Source organism: Trichechus manatus, unplaced genomic scaffold, assembly GCF_000243295.1.
Source record: "Trichechus manatus latirostris isolate Lorelei unplaced genomic scaffold, TriManLat1.0 scaffold00086, whole genome shotgun sequence".
Lineage (NCBI taxonomy): Eukaryota > Metazoa > Chordata > Mammalia > Sirenia > Trichechidae > Trichechus > Trichechus manatus.
The window spans coordinates 8,396,310-8,407,823 of NW_004444022.1; positions in this window are offsets into that span (position 1 = coordinate 8,396,310).

An 11,514-nucleotide genomic window follows, 5' to 3' on the forward strand; every position below is an offset into this window, starting at 1 on the left:
TTGTTCCTGTATTATTTTCCTGAATTCTTCCATTTTTTTGTCTGTATTTTCCATGAATTTGTCTATTTTTTCCCCCATTTTTGTCTGCTTTGTGCTTCAACTCTTGGATAGCTCCAAATATTAGTGATGTGAATTCCCTATCAGGTAGTTCTAGTGCCTTTTCTTCTACTGGGAAGTCATCTGCTGTTATATTTTGGATGCTTACTGGAACCATCCTGTCCTATTTTTGTATATGTTTTGATATTGTCTGCTGTCTTTGGGACATTCCGTAGTTATTTTCCTCATTTATTGATTGTAGATTTGTTTGTTTTGTTCTCCTTTTTTGTTTTATTTGGTTATGTCTAACCAAATGGGCTGTGAGTTCTTTGTTGTTTGCTTGTGTATGGGCATGATAGTTTTCACCTCCTCCCCAATGGGCAGGGTCAGTCGCTCAGCTATGGTGCAGCAGGGCAGGTCCAGCTGAAGGGAGTTGCTGGGATGGGTTGTTTGTGGCAAGTACTAGGGCCAACAGGGTGGGCCGGGAATCAGTGCAGGGCAGGTTCCTGTTGGCCATGCCCGTGCTGCTTGGGAGTGTGATGTTCAGTGCATGGTGCAGGTAGGCAAGAAGGAGGGGGGAGATTGTGATGTGTGGAGCTAAGATGGATATGGGAAAGAGGAGAGAGAGGAGAGAGGAACAGGAGCCAAAAACATACAAACAAAAAAGAGTGCTAAGGGAACTTGCCATTAGAATGGAGAGATGAGATTCTAAGAACTGGAGAAAAACAAAAAGGAAAGAAAAAGAAAAAGAAAAAGGGTAAAAGAAAAAAATGAATGGATAAAAATTAGAAAAAAAAAAGAAAAGAAAAGTCCCCAGGGATCCCACCAGTGCAGCTGTGAGGACTGGGGAAGTTGCTCCCAGGCCGTGAAGTACAGCCTGGCTAGAAGGGGTAGAGGTTTCACACAGTGTCAGGTATTCAGGAGACAGGAAGAAAAGGTAAGTATAGAGAGATGAGAAACTGAGAAATGAAGAAAGACAAAAAGGGGAAAAGAGAAAAGAAAACAAAACAAAGAAACAGAAAAAAAAAAAACAAAATAAAAAAAAAACAAAAGAAAACAGAAATGTCCTCAGGGATCCCACTATGCCTCTGTGCAGAGTAAGGGAGTAGCTCCCAAGCCGCATGGTACTGCCCGGCTAGAAAGGGCTCCCCAGCTGAGAAAAGAAAAAGAAAACAAACAAAAAGCAAATCAAAACAGAACAAATCAAAACAAACAAACAAAAGCCCCCGGGTATACCACCAGAGTGGTGGCATGGGCCAGGAAGCAGTTTCACAGTTGAGAGGTGTTTTGCAGCCCCTTCAGAAAGAGGCAAAGATGGACATGGAGCCAGGTATCTGAAAGAAACGATGGGGACGTGGTGAGAGGTATGGAAGAAATCAAAAGAAGCAGGAAAAAGCAACACCAGCAGCCACCAAATGGCACTCAGGAAGCTGGCCAGTGCTGGCGGGTGAAATCCAAGCGGCACTGGGGTGAAGAGACTGTGGCCACAGGAAGAAGAGTAGATCAAGTTGGGGTAAAGAAGGGTGGGGGGTGGGAAAGTGTGTATCGCTGGTTACCGGTTGTTCTGTCTCCTATTGGGAGCTCCGTGAAGCTGCTCTCTCGTATCCCCTGTTCACAGATACCCGATAGGAGTCCAAGATGGCAGATCCATGGTGCATTAGTTGATAGGGGACTTCTGCATGTACCTCTCCTCATTCTCTTTTCTCTGTCAGTTTCTTATTCCATTTAGTGTTTGGCTGAGTTCTTTATCTCTTCATTTGATGCTTAGTGTTTCAGGATTGACGTTTGTCTCTGTTTGACTTAGTTTTTCAGATCGTTGCTGTGGAGGGACAGGGTGGTTCTTCTGTCTATAGTGCCACATTGCCCAGAAGTCCACCTGTGTTTTATTGACTATGCAAAGGCATTCAACTGTGTAGATCATAACAAATTATGGATAACATTGTGAAGAATGAGAATTCCAGAACATTTAATTGTGTTCATGAGGAACCTGTACGTAGATCAAGAGGCAGTCATTCAAACAGAACAGGGGGATACTGCATGGTTTAAAGTCAGGAAAAGTGTTCATCAAGGTTGTATCCTTTCACCATACCTATTCAATCTGTACCCTGAGCAAATAATCTGAGAATCTGGACTCTATGAAGAAGAACAGGCCACAGGATTGGAGGAAGACTCATTAACAACCTGTATTATGCAGATGACACAGCTTTGCTTGCTGAAAGTGAAGGGGACTTGTAGCACTTACTGATGAAGGTCAAAAACCACAGCCTTCAGTATGGATTAAACCTCAACACAGAGAAAACAAAAATCCTCACAACTGGACCAATAAGCAACACAATAAACAGAGAAATGATTGAAGTTGTCAAAGATTTCATTTTACCTGGATCTCCAATCAACACTCATGGAAGCAGCAGCCAAGAAATCAAAAGACGCATTGTATTGGGCAAATCTGCTGCAAAAGACCTCTTCAAAGTGTTGAAAAGGAAATATGTCACTTTGAAGACTAAGGTGCGCCTAACCCAAGCCATGGTGTTTTCAATTGCTTCACATGCATATGAAAGCTGGACAATGAACAAGGAAGACCGAAGAAGAATTGATGCCTTTAAATTGTGGTGTTGGCAAAGAATATTGAATATACCACAGACCGCCAAAAGAACGAACAAATCTGTCTTGGAAGAAGTACAACCAGAATGCTCCTTAGAAGCGAGGATGGCAAGACTATATCTCACATACTTTGGACATGCTGTCAGGAGGAATCAGTCCCTGGAGAAGGACATCATGCTTGGTAAAGTAGAGGGTTAGCAAAAAAGAGGAAGACCCTCAATGAGATGGACTGATGCAGTGGCTGCAGCAATGGGCTTAAGCATAACGATTGTGAGGATGGCACAGGACTGGGCAGTGTTTTGTTCTGCTGTACATAGGGTCACTATGAGTCATAACTGACTCGATGGCACCTAACTACAAGGACATAATAAATGAAGTTGTCTCTCTTTTAGACAGGTTTATTTTCATTTTTCTTTTAATTAGAAAGTAAAAATTAGCTTGGGTTGAGAAAGTGAACTCCTACTATTCATCAGAATGGAAAGATAGAAGAAAATAATACTAATAATTCTCTCAAGGACACATAGCAGCTGTGAGGTGTCATGAGGACCTCATGAGAAATCTTGTTCTCTTAAAACCATGCATTATGAGAAACTTTACTGTTTGAAATAACGTCAGTAAGAATGAAACATCACACTCTTGCCTGGAAGATCTAAGTCACTTTGACACAAAAAGGCAGCCTTGGTTTTCAACCCAGGTACAGAACTTTAGAGAAGGATTTTCTGAACAAACGACATTCCACATTTATTTTAACTTTATGGTTTCTAAGGAAAACAGGTACCTGGGTCCACTCTGTAGTCCACACTTGACGTTGATCCCTTTACACACAGTCCTGCTTTGCACCTATTAAAATACTGCTTCATTTAAATTTTACCTAAACTCTACTCTTCCCCCCAAATCCTATAATGACTCTATCTCTTCCTTCGGTGAGACATCCCATAGTATTTTGTTGCATGGACCACAGGTTTGTTTCCAGTGGTTGTGGAATGAACGGATTAGGACATTTTTCAGGTTCCACTGAGATTTGGCCGAGACCCTTGCTACTATGGACTGGGACCATTGCCCTCGGTAATAAGGTGCAAATCTGAGATCCCTTGAGTCTCACCTGCTTGAGGCCTCTTTGTATTCAACTATATAGATTTTGCACTGACTAAAGATGCTGATGATCTCTCGGTCCTTCAGGTTAAGCTTATTATTTGTATCCTGAGATTTTGGGTTCTTAGCCAGACTTTGGTGTCCTCTGGTGAAATTTGGCTTTAACACCCTCTCCTGTCTTCTGTTTTCTTTTCTACTGTTTTGTGTGTTGTTTGTCTCTGAGAAGTTTTATCTGCCTTGTCCATGTAAGAGAAATTGGCTTTGGGAGAGATCTCTTTTTATACGTCCACCTGCCAGGAGGCTACTCATTTCTTGGGTCAGCAGCTGGGGCAGCTTCACCTTAGGGTTGAGGGCTCCAGACACTCAGAAGTAGCATCTTTACTTTTGACCAACCATCAGCAAATTTCTCGTGCGTTTGTCTTCTAATAAATTTGTGCTACTTCCTGGCATAACTTCACTAAGGACAATTCACAATCGTAGTGGCAGTTTTTGGTAAATATGACATGAATAAAATTGCTTATTTGAAAGGTGTCTTAAAAGGGTGAGATCGTGTAAAGAGAGATAACTTGAATATTGGAGCCTCCTATCCTTTGCTTCCACACTTTAGGGATTAACAAGTACTGACTTTTTAATAGTACAGCTTGATAATATTGTCAAGGGCCCACACTATTGTTTAAACCATCTGTAAGAATTTTTTCTGCATGTGTATGAAAAAGGGTTTTCTACATTTAGATTTTTTTCCTCTCTCCTTGTAGAGCAGGATAATTGGCTTTTTACAGTGATAGTTTCATATTTGTTTAAAGCTTGCTCCCTCTCACTCAATCAGAGATCATTTGCTTTTATAGGTCACCAAGTACAGATAGGCCTTATAAACTTTGTGAAGTCTTGTCTATGGCTCTGCCTGTTGCCCAGTTGCCACACAGAGAACAAATTCTATTAGGAGGTTACACCCTACTCCCCAATGAGTTAGACACTAGAGTGTTCAACCTTCTCCCCTGCCAATTCTTCTTCCTCCAAGGGGATTGTCCCCATCAAGGATCCTCCCCTTCAGAGACGTCCTCCAGAAAGCCATGAAATATGAGAACAAGTGGGAGGCTGTCCAGTAAGCAGCTCTTCCCTTTGTCTTCTTTTCTCCAAGGGAGGAAGGTGGTTTTCCGTGTATTCCAGATGTACACACATCTGCTATTCATTCAGTTATCAAATCTCATTGACTTAACTGTTAAAATCTGGGGCAGGAAGGAGGTGAGAGGAAGAACTATTGTAAAAGAGTCTACCTGATATCACCACCCTCCACCTACAAACAGCTAGGTCCTCACACTCTGATTTTCTAATCCTCCTGAGAGACAGAGACAGAGAGAAAGAAAGGGTTTGGCTGTCATTTGAGCCATAATTAAAAGCAGTTAAAGAAAATATTTTTATAAAAAAATTAATTGGATAGGCTTGTGTCCCCAAGGAGGTGTCCTGGAAACAGTGTTCAGTTTTGGATTAGTAATGATTTGGAAACTGAACTGAAGAGCTAGGCTGTGAAAGTGATGACCTTGTCATCAAAATTAAGTAACCAGATGATTATTACAAACTCCTAAGTGCCCTGGAAAATCATATACGAAACATGGCCAATTTTGATATGTAGGAGCCTAAAGCTTAGCGCACATCCTTATATATGGAGAGTCTAGATCGCATATTTGTTTTAAAACCAGCATGTATGAATTTAGAATTTAAGCTTCTTAAACAGGATTTCACATAACTTGTCAGATATAAGGACAATTAACAATGTCAGTCCTGTCTCTGGGTATGACTAACACGGTGACATGCTATTTGACATCAAGAAACCTTCCTTTGCCCCCAGACACCCATTTAGCTCAGTGGTGAAGTTATCTGCAAGGTTCACTGTTCAGCCTGGGAGTGGACAGCCCCATAAAACCAAATGAGACTAACGAGGTACAGGAGTCCAGTGACAAGGGCCAGAAGGCAGAAGGGGACAAGGAAGCTGGTGATAGGGAACCCAAGGTTGAGTAAGGATATTGTTGATGTGTTGTGAGATTGTTAACCATTGTCATAGGACAACATTTATAGTAACTGTTAAATGAGAAACTATTTTGTTCTGTAAGCCTTCATCTTAAGTGAGAATAACAGCACAATTGGAAGAGCGTAGTCAATGTCACTGAACTGTGCGTGTAGAAATTTTTGAAATGGTGTATCTTTGGCTATGTGTATTTTCACCAAAAAAAGGTTGAGAAGTTAGAGGGTTGACATGTTGTGGGGTTGTTAACCAATGTCATAAAACAATATGTGTACTACTGTTTCATGAGAAACTATTTGTTCTGTAAGCCTTCACCTGAAGTACAATAAAAAAAAAAAAAAAAATCCTAAAAAAAAAAAAAGAAACCTTCCTTCATTTTGCTCTCTTCAGCAACTAGGCAGCTGTTTTGTCCATATTACTGCACCTTGGTTAGCAAGCTGCCAAGAACCTTTAAAATCAAGTCCAATCCCCACATATTACAGATGAGAAAGCCCAAGTCAGGGAAGTTTTAAATGATTAGTTCAAAGTCACATGGCTCTCAGTAGCAGAAACCAGGCTCCGGGTCTGACAATGAAGCCCCTTGCTCTTCCCACCAGACTACAACACTGTTGAACTCTGTTCTTTTTTTTTTTATATACAGCCAGGTGCTTCAACTAGATTTGAAATGGCTCCGAGCATCGAATGTGGATTCTCTCATTTACTCTCCCAGTTCTTTTTCTTCAAGATTATAGATTAGTGAGGTGTTTAAAACATGTATTGAATTGAGATTTGTGACTTTTTTCTTTATTTCTTCCTAATTCATGCCTTGGTGTAACTTATTGTCTCCTAAGGGAAAAGAAGAGGAGACAGAGAAGAAATGAACAAGAGTGAGCTAAAATTGTGTTAAGTTAGATGGTGATAAATCTATGTGGGAGTCTTCACTTAATTAGTATTAAATATCAACCACTGGTCTTGCCTTGAGGTGATTTAAGTTTTCAAGTGGGGTTGACTGGGATGGAAGTACATAGGGAATCCTTGGTATATTTCTGTTTCAACTCTTAGATGACTGTGGGATATTGATAAATGACAGAAAGCATTTAATACTGGATAAAAGGTGATCTGACATTGAAGTATCTTTTATAGTTAGCATATAGCAACTCATCAATCTGCACAGAAGTTTGGAGCAAAGATCCCAGGGGTTGATTCATTCCTTTAACTCATCCAACTCAAAATCCCATATGACTGTCTTCATAAATCAGTTCAGTAAAACAAATATGTTACTGACTGTCCACTATAAAAAACACTGTGTTGGAGGCAGGGCCAAGGTGGTGGAGTAGTCAGACGCTTCCTGCGGTCCTTCTTATAAAAAAGACCCCAAAAAACAAGTGAATCGATTATATGTGACAATCTAGGAGCCCTGAACATCAAAGACAAAGTTGAGGAGTTGGGCTGAGTGGCAAGGGGAGGGAGAGACAGTTCAGAAACAGTGAGGATTTGCCAGACTTGACCTGGCTGGCACCCTGCAGGCTGGATCAGCTGGCACGCTCAGGGTGGGGCAAGCAGTAGCACTTGGGATGCATTTTCCACACCAGGAGAAACCGAGCAGCAGAGAGTCTTGCACTGGCCTGCGGAACCAGAGGAAAGTGGCACTGGATTGGTGAAAGTTCAGTGCAAGCGTCTAAGTTACCGCAAGGGATCAAAAAACCCTTCCTCCTCTGGAAAGTATCTCTCTCTTATTTACCTGCCTCCTCCCTGCTCTGCTCTCAACCTGGTCTGGCTTCAGTTATTGCCGTGCCTCCTGGGCTGGAAGTGGGACCCATCATGCACCCCAAGCCACTCTCTAGCTTTGGAGAGGGAACAAATCAACATAAATGACAAATAGGAAAAAATAAGTTGCTGGTTCCCCTAAACTGTGACCTCAGAGCAGGCATAGCTCCTTTGCCTAGGCACAGGCATAAGAGTTTCATGGACTTTGAATGCCTTTCACACCTGCATAGACCTGTGTGGACCCATTTTAACAGCATAGGCTCTCATTAGCATAGTACAACAGGGTACATACATGAAGCCTATTTTCAACCGCAACAGCTAAGGAGGAGTGATAGATTCATGACATTTGACACCACTCTACCCATTAAGCAGGGTCCTCACCTACCCACATCAGGGGCCTGAGGACTGGTGGCTCCACCCACTCCACCTAGCCACCAAAGACAGGGGTCCAAGAATAAGTGGTGCCTCCCAGTCCCTACAGCCAACAGCATTGGTGCTCAAAGTCTGGCTGCAAAACCTACCCACCTATGTGCCATAAGGAACAGGGACATGCCTTCTACCCAGGCACTCAGGGGCAGCCATCAGCCCCCTACCTTGCTCACACACAACCCCCTATTGCAGCCAGATACATGTGCCTACTCCAATCACCCCTACGTAGCTCTGCCTGTCTAGGACTGTAGGTGAGAGCCTGAACCACACACTCAGTGACCAATGACCTGGACACCTGAGCTGAATCCACACAAGAAAAGTAAATGGACTCCTGGGCTCACATACCTAGTAGCAGCTCTAACTACCTGGTGACAGGATGTGAGAGCTTCAAATATGCCAATAATCAAAGTAGCTCACACGACCACTCTATTTGTGCATATCAAAACAAAACAAAACAAGAAGCTAGGATACAGTAAGCAAACTAAATGAATATAATAACTTATTGATGGCTCAGAGAAAACAGTCAATATCAAATCACATAAAGAGGTAGACTGTGATGGCTTCAGCAAGCAACCAAAACAAAGAACCAAGAAACCTTCTGGAGGAAGAGAAGGTCTTGGAATTACCAGAGGCAGAATTCAAAAGATTAGTGTATAGAGCTCTTCAAGAGATCAGGAAGGAGATCCATCAAAACGCAGACCAAGCCAAAGCAATAAAGGAACTTAAGAAGGTTATACAAGAGCATAATGACAAATTTAACAGGCTGTAAGAATCCATAGAGAGACAGCAAATAGAAATCCAGAAGAGTAACAATAAAATTTCATAATTAGACCACTCAATAGAAAGTCATAGGAGCAGAACTGAGGCAATGGAAGTCAGAATTAGTGAGATTGAAGATAAAGCACTTGACACCAACTTATTTGAGGAAAAATCAGATAAAAGGATTTAAAAAAATGAAGAAACCCTAAGAATTATGTGGGACTCTATCAAGAGGAATAACCTACAAGTGATTGGAGTACCAGAACGGGGAGGTGGTGGTGGGGTGATAACAGAAAATACAGAGAGAATTGTTGAAGATTTGTTGGCAGAAAACTTCCCTGATATCGTGAAAGATGAGAAGATATCTATCCAAGAAGCTCAGTGACACAGGGTAGATTCCAAAAGAAAGTCACCAAAATATATTAGAATCAAACTTGCCAAAACCAAAGACAGAGAGATTTTAGGCGTGGCTAGGGATAAATGAAAAATCATCTACAAAGGAGAGTCAATAAGACTAAGCTCTGACTACTGAGCAGAAACCATGCAGCCAAGAAGGCAATGGGATGACGTATATAAAGCCTTGAAGGAAAAAAAATTGCCAGCCAAGAATTATATATCCAGCAAAACTGTCTCTTAAATATGATGGCAAAATTAGGGCATTTCCAGATAAACAGAAGTAAAGGGAATTTGTAAAAAACAAATCAAAATTACAAGAAATTCTAAAGGGAGTCCTCCAGTTAAAGAATCAAAACATCAGATAACAACCCAAGACCAGAACACAGGACACAACAACCAGATATCAACCCAGATAGGGAAGTCACAAAGATAAAACACTGAAAACAGGGAAACAGAGACGTCAATATGTAAAAGATGGCAACATTAAAACAAAAAAGAGGGACTAAATAATGTAGTCATACAACTTTCACATGGAGAGGAAGTCAAGGTGATATCAAGAAATAAAAGATCAGTTTTAACTTAGAAAAGCAGAGGTAAATATTAAGGTAACCACAAAGGAAACCAACAATCCTACACATCAAAATAAAAAACAAAACGTGAAGACTCAGCAAATACAAAATCAACAATAATGAAAAAGATGAAAAGAAAATACACAGAGAAAAATGGCTCAGTACAGAAAATTAAGTGGAACAAAGAATCTGTCAACAACACAAAAAAAGACATCAAAATGACAGCACTAAACTCATACCTATTGAGAATTATGATGAATGTAAATGGCCTAAATGCATCAATAAAGATACAGAGAGTGGCAAAGTGGATAGAAAGCACTATCTCTCTATATGCTCCCTACAAGAGTCACACCTTAGACGCAAAGACACAGATAAACTAAAACTCAAAGGATGGAAAAAATATATTGATTTTTTTCAACAACAATCAAAAAAGAGCAGGAGTGGCAATATTAATCTCTGACAAAATTGACTTTAAAGTAAAATCCACCACAAAGGATAAGGAAGGACTCTATACAATGATTAAAAGTTCAATACACCAGGAGGACATAAGTATAACAAGTATTTACGCGCCCAATGACAGGACTCCAAAATACATAAAACAAACTCTAACAGCATCAAAAAGAGAGATAGACAGCTCCACAATAGTAGTAGGAGACTTCTACACACCACTTTTGTAAAGGACAGAACATCCAGAAAGAAGCTCAATAAACACATGGAAGATCTAAATGCCACAATCAACCAACTTCATCTCATAGACATATACAGAGCATTCCATCCAACAGCAGCCAAGTACACCTTCTTTTCCAATGCACATGGAACATTGTCCAGAATAGACCACAAATTAGGCCGCAAAGCTAGCCTTAACAGAATCCAAAACATCAAAACATTAACAAAGCATCTTTTATGACCATAGAGCCATAGAAGTAGAAATCAATAACAGAAAAAGTAAGGAAAAAAAATTAAATACATGGAAACTGAACAACACCTTCCTCAAAAACTACTGGGTTACAGAAGAAATCAAGGAGGGAATGAAGAAATTCATGGAATCAAATGAGAATTAAAACACATCCTACCAGAACCTTTGGGACACAGCAAAAGCAGTGCTTAGAGGTCAATTTATAGCAATAAATGCACACATCCAAAAAGAAAAAAGGGCCAAAATCAAAACATTAACCCTACAACTCAAACAAATACAAAGAGAGCAGCAAAAGAAGCCCACGGGCACCAGAGGAAAGAAAATAACAAAAATTAGAGCAGAAATAAATGAAATAGAGAATAGAAAAACAATTGAAAGAGTTAACAAGACCAAAATCTGGTTCTCTGAAAAGATCAACAAAATGGATAAACCACTGGCCAAACTGACAAAAGTGAAACAGGAGAGTAAGCAAATAACCCAAATAAGAAACGAGACGGGCAATATCACAACAGATCCAGCTGAAATTAAAAGAATCATAGCAGAATACTATGAAAAATGGTACTCTAACAAATTTGAAAACTTAGAGGAAATGGGCAAATTTCTAGAAACTCACTACCTACCTAAAATAATACAAACAAGGTAGAACAACTAATTAAACCTATAACAAAAGAAAGTTTGAAGAGGTAATAAAAAACTCCCAACAACAACAACAACAAAAAAACCCTGGTCCTGACAGCTTCACTGGACAATTCTACCAAACTTTCAGAGAAGAGTTAACACCACTACTACTAAAGGTATTTCAGAGCATAGAAAAGGATGGAATATTCCCAAACTCATTCTATGAAGCCAGCATAACCTTGATACCAAAACCAGCCAAAGACATCAAAAGAAAAGAAAAGAAAATTACAGACCAATATCCCTCATGAACATAGACGCAAAACTCCTCAACA